The following is a 21423-nucleotide window of genomic DNA, read 5'->3' as shown; positions in this document are numbered from 1 at the left end:
AACTGAGGAAAAGAAACTGACCACTCAAAAAAAGTGGCAAATTACAGATAATGAGAATTTGAACAGTGCCTGGATATACACTATTACACTGGTATGGGTGCCTAAACCAGTTTAAACTTTTAGCAAGGTTAGAGCAGTAAGTCCAGGTTTTTCTACTGCATTCTCATTTTAGTTTGCATCTTAATGCACCTATATTTATGCAATACAGATTATTCATTATTGTTCGTGTGCTGTACACTTCTTATGTCGGTGTACATGTTTTATCGATGAAACGGTCGTTATCACCATTACTTGTAATGGAATATATGCTGAACGGCTGGTCACTGAGACAGAAAGTCAACTGATTACCAAGCAACCCAAACTACAAAAGTAGAGGAACACATTTATTTTCCCAAGTTCTACAATGTTAATTACACAATATGACTGTGCCGGTAAAATATTCCCGCTAAACAAAGAATATTTTTAATTTTGAATATATCTGTCTGAGTGATCAGAAGACAGTGCAGCGATGAAAGATGGAAGTTAAAGCTGAAAATATATAACGACATGTCGGGAATCGTCAGGGAGGGACTTTGATGTGGGAGAAAAAAACACCCGTTAATGAATATTAATGTCCTCCATATTCCCACAACTGCAGATAATTGCACACAGCCTCATTGGTGCCACTGGATATTGGTCGGGTCAGGAAGCTTTTGATCTTGGCTGAGAACTTCATTTTCATGAGGATTTGTTCTCAGCTGCCGGTTGTGCGCTAAGTCTTCTCAGTACGGAGTATGGTAATATGGACAAGTTCAAAGCTGTTACACGAGTGTGTCGGGGCCAGCTCCCATGTTGTTTTAAGATTTCTGCTGCGTCTTTTAGAATTCAGTTAATGCCTGAAGGATCTAATAAAAATTAGATATTACAATGCCCGGATAGGTTTTTCACTGCGGCAATGAAAATCTAAATCTATAAAGTACTTGTACCCTCAGCCAAATATTATTTTTAGTATATTCATCTTGCAAACATATGTGTGATACATTTTATAGACTGTGCTGTGCAAAAGTTCTAGGCAGTTGTGGACAAACTGCTGCCAAGCGAGTGCGTTCTAATGTAGAAGCGTTTATTTTTTTTTACGATTAATGGAAATGTACAAAAGAGAATTTTAAGTCATATCAATATTTTGGGTGACTGCACTTTGCTTTTACAAGAGTATCAATTCTTCTACATACACTTGCAAGCAGTTGTTGAAGGAACTCAGCAGTTCCCAACATCTTGGAGAACTAACCACAGATCTTCTGAGGATGTAGGCTTTCATAGATCCTTCTGACTCTTCCTTGTAATCCTACACAGACTTGATGATGTTAGATCATGGCTCTTTGTGGGACATAGCATCACTTCTAGGAATCCTTTCTCTTTCGGCTGAAGATATTTCTTAATGACACTCTCTGTATATTTGGGGTTGTAGTCCAGCTGCAGAATCAAATTAGATGTCTCCCTGATGGTATTGCATGATGGATATGTATCTGCAGAGAAAAAAGGAAAAGGTTCCAGCTTCTGTTAACATTTTCAGAGTAATCATTATTCCATCAAAAAACAATTAAACAAATATGGTGGACAGGAACAGGAGCAAGCGACGCGTTTCGAACACGGGTGTTCTTTATCAAGCTTGATGCAATTGCTGCAGATGAGTGGTCCGCTCGGGGTTCCGTGCACGCTGGACTCCTACAAACTTCAATGGTGAAATGACATTATCATTTTCTGTTTTCTGCATAAGTACCTGCCTGTACACTGTGTGCAAAATTACCAGACAAGTGACTATTTTGACCATATCATTATTTTTTTGCAGGTTTTCCAACTCCAAGCTGTATAATCCTAAATAATTATTGGATGAAGCAGATCAGGTGATGTGTATTCGTGTAATGAGGAGGGTGATGCCTAAGGATAAATCACACTTTATCAAGGTGTGCAGTGTTATTAGGCAATTTGTTTTCATCAGGAAAAATGGGCCAAAAAAAGGTTTGTCTGACTCGAAGAATTAAAAAATTGTTACAAGTCTTACATAGTGATAAAGTAGTCTTGAAATTGCTAAGACATTGGGGGGTAATCAAAGAACCATTAAACCTTTTGTTGTAAATAGTCAACAGGGTAAAAAAAATGAGTTGAAAAAAAGCCGCACATTAACTGCCACAGATTTGAGAAGAATCTAATTTGAAGTGACCATGAAGCCATAATCCTCCTGTGCTGAACTGCAACTTCCATCGAGGCCCAGAAGTACAAGGTGTTCAATGCTCAGAGACATGGCCGAAGTGAGGGAGACTGAAACCTGACCACCCTGAGCAAGACACAGGCGCGGAAACGTTAATATTGTATCAAGATATATTTGAAGACAGATTTTTCAAAAGTTTTATAGAATGATGAGATGACAGTGACTATTGATAGACCAGATGGATGGACCCATGGCTGGATCAGTAATGGGCACAGACTTCCACTTTGATGCCAGCAAGCTGGAGGTGGGGTACTAATATGGGCTGATGTGATGCCTGGTCGCCGCTCGTTTAAAAAGGGTGGTATGTGTTGGATTGTAAAGGTACCTTCACACTGAGCGACTTTAGAACGATAACGATAGCGATCCGTGACGTTGCAGCGTCCTGGATAGCGATATCATTGTGTTTGACACGCAGCAGCGATCAGGATCCTGCTGTGACATCGCTGGTCGGAGCTAGAAGGCCAGAACTTTATTTCGTCGCTGGATCACCCGCTGACATCGCTGAATCGGTGTGTGTGACGCCGATTCAGCGATGTCTTCACTGGTAACCAGGGTAAACATTGGGTTACTAAGCGCAGGGCCACGCTTAGTAACCCGATATTTACCCTGGTTACCATTGTAAATGTAAAAAAAAAAAAACACTACATACATCAGTGGAGCGCTGTGACCCTCGGTTTTCCCATTCAGGAAGTAGCAACCATCCTGAGCAACCCTGGAAAAAGAAAAGACTAAATCTGCACGTTTAATTATGATTGCAAATAAGTAGACTTTTTAAAAGTTTTGTTTAACCTAGCCAAGTTTCCGTTAACCGTTCAGTTATTTGTTTCAAAGAACTGCAGAATCATGAACTAAGCATGATCAAGACTTTCTTGTATATAGTTGGTACATCTTAAGGTGCTTTCTACTGGTTTTACATAAAACTCTTAAAGGAACCGTTTCAAATGATGCCTTAAAGTTCATATTTGTTTACAGAGACCTGAAGCAAAATCAGTTGGCGTGGCAGAACACGGGGTCTGGATACACACCCTGTAGCCCGCCTAAGGCCTACGTTGGGGGTTGATAACGGGTCCCTCGCTTCGTTGCTGCTGTTGAAAAGTTATTGACTTGAATATCGTTTTGCACCTTTAATTGCACTACCTCCGTAAAGAATGTTGACCTTGTTGCACTTTGAAAAAGTGATAGTGTTTAAGGATTCAGTGAAAGACATAAATAGTGTTTCATATGCAAGATAGTTAAAGTATGCAGATAGCATTGAATATTAAAGTTAGATTTTTCAGATAATATTAAATTTTATAGCGAGATATAGTGAATGAAAATAGTCTTAAAAAGATAGTATACCCGTAAGGGTAGGAGCCGTTACATAGTCTTGAGAAGTTATTTACCTTATCGTAAATATGTTTGCAACGTTAAAGAATTAATTCCTCCCAGAAAGGGAAGCTTAAGCTATGTTAATTTACCTGTTTAATCTGTTATCAAGCATATCAAAATGTTGCATGTCTTTTAATACCTGTCAATTGTTGTTTTCGTTTTCCTAGTCCAGGAGTACTGGATTTAACGGGGGGGGTGACGCCCCAGGGTCTTGGTCATCACAGTGGCATCGCTTTCCCCTTGGGGACAGTGATGGCATGCTTGGAAGCGATGAAGGATAACTTTCACCAGGTAATCACTTACATACAACACATTTATACTCCAGACCAGAAGGGGGAGCGCTGAACCCGGATTAAGGGGAAATTCCCTTATATATTCTGGCTGGAGAGGAAGTTAGGGAGGATTCTGTCAGAGGACAGAGAAGAAAGCAGACAGGCATAGAGTGTCAGAAGGTCTGAAGGGGCCGAATAGCTGGAATTGCTACAGCTCCTGGAGAAAGAGAACAGACGGAACGAACAGTTTGTAGAAAGAGTGCAAGAGAGAGAAAGCACAGGAGAATAATACCAGTGGAGCAGAGCAGTGACTTGGCTACCTCCCTGGCTGGTGCAGATTCCAGTAGCCGGAAGACCGAGGCTGTGCTGAACTCTAATGTGACATAGCTGAAACCGTCAGGACAGCTGGATTGTAAATCACCTGTCCGCCTTTATACCCAGGAGACACAGTGATAAATATAGGGCCTGGGTCGTGATAGAGACCCTATAAAAAGGCCTGCTTCACCTTTCATATGCGTGGTGTCTTAATCTATATGGAGGATAGAGAGGAACTGTGAGGACCTTATCAGAAGCCATAGGCAGTAAGGGACTACAACACCACCGCGCTTTGGGGAAGGCTTTTACCTCTACCTAGTCAGAGGACTCTGGATTCGCTTCAAAGCTGGCCAGACCCTGCCTGTACCTGTTGTTTGGTGCCCTGGACTGCAGTTGCCTGAAGCTACAGTAAACCAGGTAAAGAAACTGCAAACTCGTGTCCTCGTTCTTCACTGCACTTATCACCATCTTCACCTATACATCGGGAGCTCTGGAGACCTACTTCACCTGTGGGAAGTTATACCATCTAGCTGCCATAACATCACCCCAGAGGACCCCTTTAAGCAGCGTCGGTCCTTACTGACTGAATACCACAGGTGGCATCACAAACTCAAACTTTATTCAATTCCCTTTTACATGGGCGCCCAGGGCCACGGACCAGGTCACTGCCATGACACATCCCCCTTAAGTCCGGCACCGAGCACCCCATGGCCCTGGTGGGCGACTCACTGATATTATTACAAGTGAGCTTGTTGAACCTGCTGCCAGTTTTTAAAATATACTATATTCAAGCAGTGGTACAGGAAAAAGTATGTGTCTTTCAAGGAAACCATCAATTTTATGCAGGACAATGCTCCATTTCATGTATCAAAGTCTCCACTGCTTGGCTGCCAGTAATGGCCTTAAAGATGAAAGAATAATGACATGCCCCTTCGTCACTGGACGTAAACCTTTTGAGAACTTGTGGGCCCTTCTTAAAGTGAACCTGTCAGCAGTTTTGGCTGCTGTAAGATACAGCCACCGCCTTTATTATACTCACCCGGTGGGCGGTCCGGTCCGATGGGTGTCACAGGTCTGGTTCCGGCACCTCCCATCTTCTTGCGATGCCGCCCTCCTGTTGCTTCATCGCTCCCCGGCATCATGCTCCTGCGCAGGCGCACATATCTGCCCTGGGAAGGTCAGAGAGGGCCAGCGCCTGCACACTGCAGTACTTTGCTCTGCCCTCAACAGACCCCATATGCTGGTGCGGTTGGCCCTGGGTTCCTCCTAATGCAGGACAATGCCAGACCTCATGTGGCTGGAGTGTGTCAGCAGTTCCTGCAAGATGAAGGCATTGAAGCTATGGACTGGCCCGCCCGTTCCCCTGACCTGAATCCGATTGAACACATCTGGGACATCATGTCTCGCACCATCCACCAATGTCACGTTGCACCACAGACTGTCCAGGAGTTGGCAGATGCTTTAGTCAAGGTCTGGGAGGAGATCCTCTGGAGACCATCCGCAGCCTCATCAGGAGCATGCCCAGGCATTGTAGGGAGGTCATACAGGCACTTGGAGGCCACACACACTACTGAGCATCATTTCCTTGTCTTGAGGCATTTCCACTGAGATTGGATCAGCCTGTAACTTCATTTTCCATTTTGATTTTGAGCATCGTTCCAACTCCAGACCTCAGTAGGATATTAGTTGTGATTTATGTTGATCATTTTTAGGTTTTATTGTTCTCAACACATTCCACTATGTAATGAATAAAGATTTACAACTGGAATATTTCATTCAGTGATATCTAGGATGTCATATTTTAGTGTTCCCTTTATTTTTTTGAGCAGTGTATATAGATATATTTTTGTACATTTTGACACACTTAAGTGCGGATTACATGCGGTTGTGATGCATTTCCGCCGCAGAAAGGCACTAAAAACACATGTACACGTTTTTTACCTGCAGGAATTTCTGCACCTAATGCAAGTCTATGGGGAAATTCCTCACAGAAAACTCAGCGCATCCGCAAGAAAAATTCACATGCTGCAGATTTGAAAAAATCCACCGCAGGTGAGTTTGTGCTGCCTTAAAGAGAAGCACAGTGGGAAGGAGATTTTCAGAAATCCCATCCACTTTGCCAGAACTGTAAGATGCTGTCCTTTTGACACAGCAAAAACATGCAGCATCAAAACACACCAAAAGCTCATCGCGGGAACGTAGTCTAAGGGTTATGGTATATTTGAGGAGCTTGAGTTACTCCAGATGCAATGATACCAAACGTGTATGTGGCGCCCCAGGGTCCTGGTCGTCACAGTGGCATTGCTTTCCTCTCGGGGAGAGTGATGCTACATTCAAAGGCAAGGAAGGATAACTGCATCCAGGTACCACAAACAGGCAACACATTCACACTTCAGGCCACAAGGGGGAGCTTTTGATCCTATTTACTAGGTGACTCCCCATATATATATAACTGGTAGTCTGTAGGGAAAGTTAGAAAGTTCCAAACATCCATCTGAGGAGGACAGAGGGTCAACGGAGCTGTGCATGCCCCCTGAGCTGCAGCTCCCAGAAAGAGACATTTAGAAAGCAGAATTGATTGCAGTGAGTGTGCAGGTGAGGAAGCACAGGAGAGGATACCAGAAGGGGACCAGCCCCGAGCAGGCTGCCTCCTTCTGAGGCGCAGAAACACTGGTGGCCGGAACACCGAGGTTGTGAGGACCTCCACGGCTTACATCAGAGACCGGCAGGACAGCTAATTGCACGTTACCTGTCCACACCGACACCCAGGAGGCATGGTGACACCCCACAGAGCCGGGTCATCTAAGAGATCCTATACACAGGCTCAACTCACCAGTCATACGGGTTTTGTCCTATCCTAACCAGGCGACAGAGAGAGAGAGATAACATCTGTGAAGACCTTATGTGAAGCTTAGCAGTAAGGGACTACACCACCACAGCACAAAGGAAGGCTTCTATTCTCCACCTGGGTAAGGGGACTCCGGACTTGCCTCTGAACCGGCCGGACTCTGCCTGCCCTGTGATCTGGTGCCCTGGACTGTGACTGCTGATACCAATAGTAAACAAGGTCCTCGTTCTTCTCTGCATCTCTCACCATACCACCATCTACACACCGGGAGCCCTGGGGATAAACTTCACCTGTGGGAAGATATACCATCTAGCTGCCATAACATCCCTTCAGTGAACCCCTTAAAGCAGCGTCGGTCACCCTGACCGAATACCACAGGTGGCATCACGAACATAAACTTTATCCCTTTAAAGACCTTCCCCTTTTACATGAGCGCCCAGGGCTACTGACCGGGTTGCAGCCACCGTGACATCCCCCTGTGAACCGCAGGACCCGGTACCGAGTACCCCTATTTGATTTCTTTAATTTTTACAATTTTGTTTCCTTTTTTTGTCCCCCTATTGGTCCTGTACAGTAATCATGCCCTCCTGCCCCCCACGCTTGCTCCTTAAAATTAATAATGTATGTTCCCAATTAGGGCCCTCATCCTGTTATAATGTCCTCTGTCCTGACTCCCATCTTGTATGAATATCGACCATTCTTGTAATATTGTCCCTCATCCTTCAATAATGTTTCCCATACTGTTATAATGTCCCCTTACCTGTCCCGCATCCTTTAATAATGGTCCCTTTTCTGTAATTATGTCTTTTGTCTTGGCTCTTTTCTTTAATATTGTCACTTGTCCAGTAATAATATTTCCAATTCTGTAATAATGCCCCCCATTCAATCCCCTTTCTTTTATAATGCCCCCCATCCTGGCTATTGCATTGTAATAATGTCACCCATCCTAGCCCTTTTCATTAATAATGGCTCCCATCCTATAAAAATGTCACCTGTCCTGGCCCCATCCTGTAACAATGTCCTTCAGTCTGGCCCCTATCCTGCAACAATGTGTCCTATTCTGTAATAATTTCTCCCATTCTATCCCCGTTCTTTAATAATGTCCCTCATCCTGGTCCCCATGCTGTAATAATGACCCCTATCCTGACCACCATCCTGCTGCTCTTCGCATACACATTTAAAAAAAATTATTCTTCTCACCTGTCTCCATTTCCACAATCAGCAACGTCCTCTTCCTTCTCCATAGCCAGAGCATTGCGACGAGGATGAGCACTGCAGTGACGTCATGCGACGGATGCACTGATGTCGGCAGACAGCCTCTGATAGCTGGTGGCTTGCATAGTTAGCTGGGTGCAGGGATCCGGTGGCTCTCTGCACTGCAAGATAGTTCAACTAGATATGTGTCCAGGGACAATCATTGAGCTGAAATAGGCGATTGGTTTCAGTGGAACCACTTCCTCCCCTGGCACAATCACAGTTGTAGAAGGTATGTTATATCTCTGGTCTCCAGTGCTCTGAGGACTGCATGTTTGAGACCCATGGTCTGTCTATACTATATGGTATTTGTGTTGGTATATGTGTGGATACGAAAATGTATGGTAATATATGGGGCAGAATGGAGTTGCCCAACAATTAATAATTAGCTAAAATAAATTATAACATTTACTTTTAGTTGGATTCATTTTCAAATATGACAAAAAATTGCATTGCTTTTACATACTGCTTTTAGTGCCACCAAGTCTTCTTACAATTCCCTTGCAAGAGATCCACCTAATGAGTCCAGTGTTGATGGTCACTAATGTCACCACTAGTGATGAGCGAGTATACTCGTTGCTCAAGATTTCCCGAGCATGCTCGGGGGTCTCCGAGTATTTGTAAGTGCTCAGAGATTTAGTTTTTCTTGCCGCAGCTGAATGATTTACATCTGTTAGCCAGCTTAAAGGGCACCTGTCACCTGAATTTGTCGGGACTGGTTTTGGGTCATATGGGGGGAGTTTTCGGGTGTTTGATTCACCCTTTCCTTACCCGCTAGCTGCATGCTGGTCAAAATATTGGATTGAAGTTCATTCTCTCTCCTCCGTAGTACACGCCTGCGCAAGGTAAGATTGCCCAAAACCAGTACCACCAAATTCAGGTGACAGGTTCCCTTTAAGTACATGTGGGGGTTGCCTGGTTGCTAGGGAATCCCCACATGTAGTCAAGCTGGCTAACAGATGTAAATCATTCAGCTGCGGCGATGAAAACAATCTCCGAGCAAATACTCGGAGGACACCCGAGCATGTTCGGGAAATCTCGAGTAACGAGTATACTGGCTCATCACTAGTCACCACCCATGTTCTTTTGTGAGTAGCTGCCATCAATATGAATCAGTGAAGTGAGGAAGCTTCTTACCGAAAATACTAAATACTCCAGGTTTTAAGAAGGAGTTAGAGAACAACGGGGAGCGACATGATGAGAATGTAACAAATATCTAAGCTCAGGAGACACTAAAAATAATTCCAGTTTAAAAATTATTAATTTTTGTGTAACAAATAAATGATATTTAATTGTGGGGAAAGTTCTTCTGCTTTAGACTACATGACTAATAAAGTGTTATAGCAATGAGAATAACGTTTCACCCAGATTTTGACCTCTTATACTAATTTTGTAGAAATGCCAAACATCCTCATACGAATTGGATAAATGGATATGCTGGCTTGGCCTTTCATATCCTAAAATCCCAAGGTAATATCCTGAGTTTCCTTTGCTTCTGGCTTGACAACATTTTATGCTATGGTGGAATTTATTTTATGTTTTACAATACCATTTACAAAACCCCTATCCCATATTCAGCTGCTGAATTCTGATAAAACTCCTCATGCCAAGTAAGATGGTCTTCATTATCCCACTTATTTTTATTTACCTTGGTGGCATTAATAATCAGGGATTTACATCCATAAACACATAACTGAAAATCTTCCATTGGTGCTAAAATATATTGGTATATTTATCTTGCACAGACAAAAAGGGTACAAAGGATATTACCTACTGAAAGCCATGACTGTGGGGGGCACGGGGAAACAGGCAAACAACTTGAAAGGGTTGTAAAACACTTTATGATCATTCCTGTCCATGCTTCTAGATACGGTAAAGTAACACCTCTCATAATCAACTGACCCCGACCATTTCATTTGAGGAAACGTTTTTAGATGGTCAATTTATCTATGTCTGTGAGGGGTTACAATTTGGTATTTTTTATTGTGTTTATATGACCATGGGTGTAGTTAATTGGGGTGATGAGGTAATAGGAGCTCATGGCTGGGTGGTAACTATAATGGGTGTATGGTTTGGAGGCTAATACAGTTGAAGACCAGTGATAGTTGAAGGCCCTGTTAGGGATTTTGCATTTGGGCATATGAGCTTGTGATAGTTGGAGGCCCTGTTGGACATTTGACATTTGGGCTCAAGAGCTTCAAGATACACCAGTGGTCTCTGAGCCATAATGAATGAAGGGGACCAAAACCTCCTCTGCCACATCTAAAAACTTGAGTATTATAAATGAAACTTGGGCAGTGGGACCCCTTTAAAAATCATGAATTGAGGTCATAGAGCATCACATTACAATGCTGACTTTATAAGTAAGACCCCCATTCACATTACATAAAAGTCAGCCCAGCCATCATGTGTAAGGGGTCCTCCTGCAATATATGATGTGTGGGGAAATAAGGATCCAGTTATTGGAAATCAAAGGTTGATCCTTTTGTTCAGCGCAGAGATAAGCTGCTGCCGATCCGAAAACTCCTGTGGATGAGGGAGTCGGAAGAGATAGCTGTCAGCTGAATGATCCAGCGGTCGACAGCTATATATCTACATCATGTGTTATAAGAGTTTAGTTAATGACGCATCAGGTTCACAGTGGTGATATACAGTGAGGAAAAAAAGTATTTAGTCAGCCACCAATTGTGCAAGTTCTCCCACTTATAAAGATGAGAGAGGCCTGTAATTTATATCATAGGTAGACCACAACTATGAGAGTCAAAATGAGAAAGCAAATCCAGAAAATCACCTTGTCTGATTTGGCAAGATTTATTTTGCATATTATGGTGGAAAATAAATATTTGGTTATTAACCCCTTCATGACCTTGGGATTTTCCACTTTTCCGTGTTCGTTTTTCGCTCCCCTCCTTCCCAGAGCCATAACTTTTTTATTTTTCTGTCAATTTGGCCATGTGAGGGCTTATTTTTTGCGGGACGAGTTGTACTTTTGAACGACATTGGTTTTACCATGTCGTGTACTAGAAAACAGGAAAAAAATTCAAAGTGCAGTGAAATTGCAAAAAAAGTGCAGTCCCACACTTGTTTTTTGTTTGGCTTTTTTGCTAGGTTCACTAAATGCTAAAACTGACCTGCCATTATGATTCTCCAGGTCACTACGAGTTCATAGACACCTAACATGTCTAGGTTATTTTTTACCTAAGTGGTGAAAAAAAATTCCAAACTTTGCTAAAAAAAAAAATTGCGCCATTTTCCGATACTCGTAGCGTCTCCATTTTTCATGATCTGAGGTCGGTTGAGGGCTTATTTTTTGCGTGCCGAGATGGCGTTTTTAATTATTCCAATTCGGTGCAGATACGTTCATTTGATCGCCCGTTATTGCATTTTACGCCGTTTAGCGATCAGGTTAATGCTTCTTTTTCATTGATAGATCGGGCGATTCTGAACGCGGTGATACCAAATATGTGTAGGTTTGATTTTTTTTTTATGGATTTATTTTGATTGGGGCGAAAGAGAGGTGATTTAAACTTTTATATTTTTTTTATTTTTTTCACATTTTTTTTAACTTTTTTTTTTTTACTTTTGCCATGCTTCAATAGCCTCCATGGGAGGCTAGAAGCAGGCACAACCCGATCGCCTCTGCTACATAGCAGCGATCTTATGTTCGCTGCTATGTAGCAGAAAAGCAGGTGTGCTGTGAGCGCCGACCACAGGGTGGCGCTCACAGCCACCGGCGATCAGTAACCATAGAGGTCTCAAGGACCTCTATGGTTACAATGGAGAAGCATCGCTGACCCCGATCATGTGACGGGGGTTGGCGATGCACTCATATCCGGATGCAGTAGTTAAATGCCGCTGTCTGCGTTTGACAGCGGCATTTAACTAGTTAATAGCGGCGGGTGAATCGCGATTTCACCCGCCGCTATTGCGGGCACATGTCAGCTGTTCAAAACAGCTGACATGTCCCGGCTTTGATGTGGGCTCACCGCGGAGCCCTGCATCAAAGCAAGGGAGCTGACATCGGACGTACTATCCCGTCCGAGGTCAGTAAGGGGTTAACAAAAGTTCATCTCAATATTTTGTTATAAAGTATATCCTTTATTGGCAATGACAGAGGTCAAACGTTTTCTGTAAGTCTTCACAAGCTTGGCACACACTGTTGGTGGTATATTGGCCCATTCCTCCATGCAGATCTCCTCTAGAGCAGTGATGTTTTGGGCCTGTCGCTGGGCAACACTGACTTTCAACTCCTTCCAAATGATTTCTATGGGTTTGAGATCTGGAGACTGGCTAGGCCACTCCAGGACCTTCATAAGCTTCTTACGAAGCCACTCCTACATTGCCCTGGCGGTGTGCTTGGGATCATTATCATGCTGAAAGACCCATCCATGTTTTATCTTCAATGCCATTGCTGATGGAAGGAGGTTTGCACTCAAAATCTCACGATACATGGCCCCATTCATTCTTTCATGTTCACGGATCAGTCGTCCTGGACCCTTTGCAGAGAAACATCCCAAAATCAGGATGTTCCCATTCCCATGCTTCACAGTAGGTATGGTGTTCTTTGGATGCAACTCAGCATTCTGCCTCCTCCAAACCCAATGAGTTTTGTTTCTACCAAACAGTTCTACTTTGGTTTCATCAGACCATATAACATTCTCCCAATACTCTTATGGCTTAAGCAAGAGGACACGTCTGGCACTGCAGGATCTGAGTCCCTGGCGGCGTAGTGTGTTACTGATGGTATCCTTTGTTACGGTGGTCCCAGGTCCATGCAGTTCATTCACTAGGTCCCCCCATGTGGTTCTGGGATTTTTGCTCACCGTTCTTGTGATCATTTTGACCCCATGAGGTGAGATCTAGTGTGAAGCCACAGATCGAGGGAGATTATCAGTGGTCTTGTATGTCTTCCATTTTTCTTATTATTGCTCCCACAGTTGATTTAATCACACCAAGCTGATCGCCTATTGGAGATTCAGTCTTCCCAGCCTGGTGCAGGGCTACAATTTTGTTCCTGGTGTCCTTTGACAGCTCTTTGGTCTTCACCATAGTAGAGTTTGGAGTGTGACTGTTTGAGGTTGTGGACAGGTGTCTTTTATACTGATAAGTTCAAACAGGTGCCATTACTACAGGTAATGAGTGGAGGCAGAGAAGCCTCTTAAAGAAGAAGTTACATATCTGTGAGAGCCAGAAATCTTGCATGTTTTTAGGTGACCGAATACTTATTTTCCACCATATTTTGCAAAATAAATCTTGCCAAATCAGATAAGGCGATTTTCTGGATTTGTTTTCTCATTTTGACTCTGATAGTTGTGGTCTACCTATGATGTCAATTAAAGGCCTCACTCATCTTTTTAAGTGGGGAACTTGCACAATTGGTGGCTGACTAAATACATTTTTCCCCACTGTATACTGATCAGGAGATTGTGAAGGAGCTAATTAAACTGGTACCGAAGACTCGAACTGTACAAGTGGCTGAAAGTACATATTGGTGTTTTTATATCATTTCTTGCTTGGATGTGGATGAACAACCACTCGAAGAGCTCAGTTCATGTTAAACCCTTATAACAGCTTTTGTGATCATTGTTTTACAATCTCTAGAAATAAAATAGATCAACTAAATGATACTTTTGTCTCACTAAAGGCATACAATAGCATCTGCCTCTGTCAAAGAACTCAGTTACCTGTTTGGAGCTTCTTCAGATGTACGAGCATCTCTGATAATAGAGATAATCATAGCTTCAGAAGTGCCTCAATGTTGGATACATTCATTCAGGGCCAAGCACTAAATCTACAATCAAGAGAAAAGAAAGAATGAAAATATCTTAAGGTGCTCAGCTGTTGTGGATTGTTACTGCTATCTAAGATAAGCTTTGGCAAGGTAGTCAGGTTGCACATGCAGTCCTACGTGTGAGCATTACTATACTGATAAATGGTTTGCTGACAAAGATTTAGTATACTTTTTATTTTACTCTATTCAGTGATTTACAGTGAACTCTGAATGCACACTCCTAGAGGGCATCAATGAATAGGATAGTTACTTGTGAACTAGATTGTCTATCTGACCCCTCGTAAAAGCAGCCGTAAAAAAGCACGTTGGGGGCATAGGCAGGTGACCTCCCCCTTCTCTTATACATGGGTAAGGAAAGCATTACACTTTTGAGACTGCATAACATGCACTTCTATACTAGAACCCTGCGAAGCTTCTCTGTGAACAATTTATGCACCCAATTGGTTAGAATTACTATCTTCTACTTATCTCTTATATACCACATTGCACTTGTCTCTTTAACCCTTTTTTGGAATTGTGAACATCATCTACATATTTACATACCAAAGTCCTGAATTTCCTATTCAGGTGATTGACATATTATTGCACCTGAATTTCGCTGGATATATACTTCTGATGCAATAGCTACCTTATTTGTTTGGACCCATAAATAATAATGTATTTATCATATGCCAAAGTTTTTGAACTTCCAATTTTGTGATAATAATATGTTTTTTGCACTTTTCTTTTTTTGGCATAATTCTGTCTAGTTGATGTTTTACATCCCCTATACTGGCTCAGGATGCTTATCTGTGCCTAGTATTTGCGATCTCCCTATATGTAGTACAGACCAAAAGTTTGGACACGCCTTCTCATTTAAAGATTTTTCTGTATTTTCATGACTATGAAAATTGTACATTCACACTGAAGGCATCAAAACTATGAATTAACACATGTGGAATTATATACTTAACAAAAAAGTGTGAACCAACTGAAATTATGTCTTATATTCTATGTTCTTCAAAGCAGCCACCTTTTGATTTGATGACTGCTTTGCACACTCTTGGCATTCTCTTGATGAGTTTCAAGAGGTAGTCACCGGGAATGGTTTTCACTTCACAGGTGTGCCCTGTCAGGTTTAGTAAGTGGGATTTCTTGCCTTATAAATGGTGTTGGACCCTCAGTTGTGTTGTGCTGAAGTCTGGTGGATAAACAGCTGATAGTCCTACTGAAAAGACTGTTAGAATTTGTATTATGGCAAGAAAAAAGCAGCTAAGTAAAGAAAAACAAGTGGCCATCATTACTTTAAGAAATGAAGGTCAGACAGTCCCAAAAATTGGAAAAACTTTGAAAGTGTCCCCATGTGTAGTGCTAAAAACCATCAAGCGCTACAAAGAAACTGGCTCACATGAGGACCGCCCCAGGAAAGGAAGACCAAGAGTCACCTTTACTTCTGAGGATAAGTTTATACGAGTCACCAGCCTCAGAAATCGCAGGGTAACTGCAGCTCAGATTAGAGACCAGGTCAATGCCACACAGAGTTCTAGCAGCAGACACATCTCTACAACAATTGTTAAGAGGAGACTTTGTGCAGCAGGCCTTCATGGTAAAATAGCTGCTAGGAAACCACTGCTAAGGACAGGCAACAAGCAGAAGAGACTTCTTTGGGCTAAAGAACACAAGGAATGGTCATTAGACCACTGGAAATCTGTGCTTTGGTCTGATGAGTCCAAATTTGAGATCTTTGGTTCCAACCACTGTGTCTTTGTGCGACGCAGAAAAGGTGAACGGATGGACTCTACATGCCTGGTTCCCACTGTAAAGAATGGAGGAGGAGGTGTGATGGTGTGGGGGTGCTTTGCTGGTGACACTGTTGGGGATTTATTCAAAATTGAAGGCATACTGAATCAGCATGGCTACCACAGCATCTTGCAGCGGCATGCTATTCCATCCGGTTTGCGTTTAGTTGGACCATCATTTATTTTTCAACTGGACAATGACCCCTAACACACCTCCAGGCTGTGTAAGGGCTATTTGCCCTAGAAGGACAGTGATGGGGTGCTACGCCAGATGACCTGGCCTCCACAGTCACCAGACCTGAACCCAATCAAGATGGTTTGGGGTGGACCGCAGAGTGAAGGCAAAAGGGCCAACAAGTGCTAAGCATCTCTGGGAACTCCTTCAAGATTGTTGGAAGACCATTCCTGGTGACTACCTCTTGAAGCTCATCAAGAGAATGCCAAGAGTGTGCAAAGCAGTCATCAAAGCAAAAGGTGGTTACTTTGAGGAACCTAGACTGTAAGACATAATTTCAGTTGTATCACACTTTTTTGTTAAGTATATAATTCCACATGTGTTAGTTCATTGTTTTGATGCCTTCAGTGTGAATGTACAATTTTCATAGTCATGAATATACAGAAAAATCTTTAAATGAGAAGGTGTGTCCAAACTTTTGGTCTGTACTGTAGGTGTGGGGACAGTCCTGCTCGATATTTACTTGTATTGTTATTTTGTTTGACCTCACAGTGGTCCATTTCTGTCATTTTTAAATATTTTAACAGGTATTAATAAAGTATTTTTGTTTTTATATATTCTCATATCATCATTTTGGTGAGGGTAGTTTACTCCATTCCTTCTTTTCTTTATTTCAATTTGTATTGGAGTGGGAGTACATCACTATTATTATCACAATACTCTGTAGGGGAACTCTATATCAGAAGGTTATGTTCTCAGACTAGTTTAGAACATACGGTACTTAGCTATCAAGGATATCGTATAGCATATCTACATTACATACATAACCATTAAGAGCAAATGATCATGGCTAGGCCTGTGTGATGCCGTAGCGGCAGCTTTAACTTGCTGTTATTACCAGTCATCATTATGTGAATGGTAGGCCACCGGTGAGCATTGCTGCTATAAGAAGAAGCTTAACAATTTTGGCTAATACTGAGGATCAAGATTTGGTGGTTGTACATACTTAGCAGTTTGAAACAGTCTTTTAACACAGTAAACTGAACAGTTTAGTACACTGTGGTAGTAAAATGGATGGTAGACCTGGGTCACATTTCAAGGATGGCTCAGCTACCTGATCTGGTTGGTCTCTCATGAGTAGCCACTTATACAGTGCTCATCCTCTAGCCTGCCCAAATCATGCTATCACTGTATATACAACAACATGTCCCTATTATAATAAAATACTTTATACATATTGAAAAGCATAGCCATGGATTGCTGTATACAGATATTTGCAAGCAATGTGTGACAATAGCAAGGCGAAGAAGACAGGGAGTCTATGGTCAAAAGTCAGGAGGGTATGTCATAAACAGAGGGGTGAGGCAAAGCCATAGTGAGGTCACAGTCCCGTGTAAGAATTCCAAGACGGTAGAAGATCAAGACAAAAGGGCTAGGCAAACGTATAGTCAAAGGCAAATCCAAGGTCAGTCAACAAAGATTAAAATATCAAAACTAAAAGCACAGAGCAGAGCTACAACTAGCATTGATAAGAAGCAGACAGCCAACTAAATAGTCTGGGAATCATTCTGAACAGGAGGCACCTATAGGAAATCCAGCATGCCACGGCACTGATTGGGTGACCAGACTGTCACTCACCACACTTCCAGCTCACCATGCCCATGCTTCAGATGGGATTGCTGAGCTGCCACTCGCCAAACAGAGGAGGAATCATGACACAATGCATGCCGGACGATCTAGATGCCCAAAACATAACTCATGCTACATTCATGATATTGTAAATCAGGCTGAAAGTCTTCTGATAAACTCCATACATGCGAAAATACTTCAGAAAAATAATACTGGAGCCTTTTACCCACCTGAACTTGCTCCAGGGCCAGTATTTGCATATTCTTCCTAGAAAGCCAATTCCCTCTGTCCTAGTGCGTATCAGGTTACTATGGTAACACAGCATGCATCTCTGATGTAATCATCCAAAGGATTTAGCGTCGGCTCAGGTGGATGTGCACTACTTGAGTATTTAAGCAGCAATTGCACCCTACAACCACGAGCTTTCCAAAACTATATTTTCAATTCACATTTAGCTCTTCTGTAGCCAGGTACCTGATTTTCTAATCATCAGGGATTAGGGATTAGTGGACACATGGAAGTTCAGGTTCTGATACCCGACCCAAACCTTATTCGAAAGTTCGCTTTGGGTACAAACTGTACCCGAACTTGAACCAGAACCTGACTGAAGATAGAAAAATCTCTCTCAACTTCACCCGGAACTCTAAACATTGCAACGGACTTCCGAGAGAAGTCCATGTTCGACGTTTAGCGCCGGACACTAACTGTCGGCTGGAACCCCAAACTTATAAGTTCCGGTTCGCTCATTTCTAATCCATACATCTAGCTCTCCTACGACAAGGTGACTATCTACTTAGTTTTGATGTTCATGAGTTCTACCTGCGTATTCAGCTCAGCTACAAAATGCCTGATCGCATACTCAACTTGGCTTTTTTCAGTGCTATCTTTATATGCAGACCCCACTCCACATCCAGCGCACCTGAGTTTTGTGAGAAAATATTTCATATAACCAGTTTATTTATTATTTAAACCTCTGCTCTTCCTGGGATTCTCAGTTTCAGTATCCGTGATTGACATGGATGGCTGTCAGTCACAGATAGGACCGCCCAATGGACTGAGAATCCCAGAAAGAGCAGAAGTTTAAATGATGAAAACGCAGGTTATACGGAATCTTTTCTCACACTCAACTTTGCTGCCTCACAGTTCCTGCCCACCCACTTGTCTCTGAACCTAGGTGCTGCCCGCACACTCAGCTCAGCTGTATTTAGAACTTCCAGATCCATTTGCCATCCTATATATCCAGCTCTACTGGTTTTTGCTGCTTCACATACTATCTAGCTGGTTAACCTTTGCTGCATCAACATCTTCACGCGCTAAACTACGATTTAGACCTACCTCACCAGGTGAGCCTTAAGACAAACATTTTAGATATTAATATAGCTCATTTGTGGATTAGAAAAGAAAAACCTTTGAAACCTGATGCATGGTCTGTATAACTCTGCCCATACCACTCATTGCAGTGATTTTATCAAAACTACAGCCAGAGCAAAGTACTGCAGTGCGCAGGCGCCGGACCTCTCTGAACTTTCCCGGCGCCTGCGCACTGCAGTACTTTGCTCTGCCCTCAACAGGACAGACAAAGTACGCCTGTGCCGAAGCCGCAGTGTGAATACAAGAAGAGGACGTCATCATAAGAAGATGGGAGGCCCCGAACCGTACCGCGACACCCATCGGACCAGACCGCAGAGGGAACGCCCCTGGGTGAGTATAATCTAACCTCTTTTTATCATCTTTCAGGTTACATCAGGGGCTTATCTACAGCATTACAGAATGTCTGATGCCTGTGGGCTTAGCTCATTTTGATTTTGGGGGTGACAGGTTCCCTTTAAGTCACAGGACGCTGCTCATGCCATTATACAGTTTAACTGAAGCATTTGGTTTTCAGGAGTACAAGAATGGCTGCATCTTGTATATGCACCCATATCATAGTAATGATTATAGTCCTATCTCCTAGGCTGCAGTATTCCAGCAGGTAAATTCTTCGCCTCGCAAGCTGTATGTGACAAGATGCTGGGAGTTGTAGTTTCACCACACCTGGCTGACCACAAATTAGCATGTGGCTGCGTTACAGACTCTGTTCTGTATATTACATATTATATATTGATCACTTGGATATTTCTTCTCCTGCTCTTCTCCTGCTCTCCCATTTCGCAGTGTAAATTGCTGCATCTGGCAGCTTGTGACTTATCACTCGTGTTCTCTCCTGCGTTATTTGCATTCCTTCCTAAATTGGATTTTTCATCAGAAGAATATTGCCTGATAGAGCAATGCTAACTCATTATCGTCCCATTCTGCTGACCTGCATGTTCAGAGGCTTTTTTCTACCTCAGTGTTGATTCATGTAAAAATCAATACAGGACATGAGCCATATAGTGCTGCTAGAAGGGGACTCCATGTTCCCAGCTCAAAGGTCGAAGTGTAATAGTAGCAAAGAGTTAAAAGTTACAGAAGTTCACTAGATCCTTCCCAGGAATGAGACCATGTGCCCCACCTCTGAGCACAGCCAATGGCAGCTGGCGGGAAATCAGACAGACACAGAGCAGGCATAGGTTGGACTTCTCTGCTCTGATAATGTTTATCATAAAGCAAATAGGAACATGGTGTATGAGAGATAGCAGGTCCTGGCCCTGGCAGTGCGGGCACAGGCTCTGTGCAGAAGAGCGGGCACCAGCACTGTGCAGAAGGGTGGGCTCATGCCCTGTGCTGAAGAGTGGGCACCAGCACTGTGCAGAAGAGTGGGCACATCCTCTCTACAGAAGAGTTGGCACCAGCACTGTACAGAAGAGCGGGCACATGGGCTGTGCAGAAGAGCGGGCACATGCCCTGTGCAGAAGAGCAGGCACCAGCACTGTGCAGAAGAGTGGGCACCAGCACTGTGCAGAAGAGCGGGCACATGCCCTGTGCAGAAGAGCGGGCACATGCCCTGTGCAGAAGAGTGGGCACCAACACTGTGCAGAAGAGTGGGCACCAGCACTGTGCAGAAGAACGGGCACATGCCCTGTGCAGAAGAACAGGCACCAGCACTGTGCAGAAGAGTGGGCACCAGCACTGTGCAGAAGAACGGGCACGTGCCCTGTGCAGAAGAGCGGGCACCAGCACTGTGCAGAAGAGCGGGCACATGCCCTGTGCAGAAGAACAGGCACGTGCTCTGTGCAGAAGAGCACGGGAACATGCACTGTGCAGAAGAGCATTTTTTTATGGACAGGTCAAAAAAGTGCCCTATTTTTGCGGCTTGTCCTGGAATTTCTTGACTTTTGGCAACCCTGATCTGTTCACGGACTGTGAAATACAACCATCTGAACCGAGACTCGGATCAAAAACGGACATCTCTGTTTTTGAAGTAAAATGGTCCACAAAGAAACACAGACGTGTGAACAGCACCATAGACTTTAATGTGTACATGAAAATCATGGATAGCACATTATTTTCTTTGCAGGCACTCAGTCTGCAAAAAAAAAAAAACACATACATGTGAGCAGCCACATAGACTATGATGGGTATGTGGGCTAGTCATAAAAAAAAACATAGTCATAGAACATATATGAAAATTGCCAGTGTGAATGAGGCCTTGGCAGAGTTCAGACGACGTATGTTCCAATACCTGGACTGACCCCGGGCCTCCCAACCCGAGCCTTATAGGTCTCTATGAGACTGTGGGTTTGGGTCGTGTGACCGGCGGTCAGTCCGGCTTTTGCAGTCCGTATACAGACTGTGAATTACGCCGTCTGGACCCAGCACTGAGTGT

General features: G+C 43.2%; 1 long non-coding RNA gene across 1 annotated transcript; it reads right to left on the bottom strand.

The window, feature by feature from the left end:
• Window positions 1-370: 370 nt before the first annotated feature.
• LOC138657632 (uncharacterized) lies at window positions 371-20036 on the bottom strand. The gene is made up of 3 exons (XR_011317102.1): window positions 20004-20036; window positions 13990-14096; window positions 371-1505 (listed from the first exon to the last, which is right to left on the bottom strand). It is a non-coding gene; the product is annotated as an uncharacterized lncRNA (long non-coding RNA).
• Between the last annotated feature and the right edge of the window lie 1387 nt (window positions 20037-21423).

This window comes from Ranitomeya imitator, chromosome 1 (genome assembly GCF_032444005.1).
Source record: "Ranitomeya imitator isolate aRanImi1 chromosome 1, aRanImi1.pri, whole genome shotgun sequence".
Lineage (NCBI taxonomy): Eukaryota > Metazoa > Chordata > Amphibia > Anura > Dendrobatidae > Ranitomeya > Ranitomeya imitator.
Note: the sequence above shows the minus strand (reverse complement) of the source record. Positions and strands in the feature narration are given on the sequence as shown.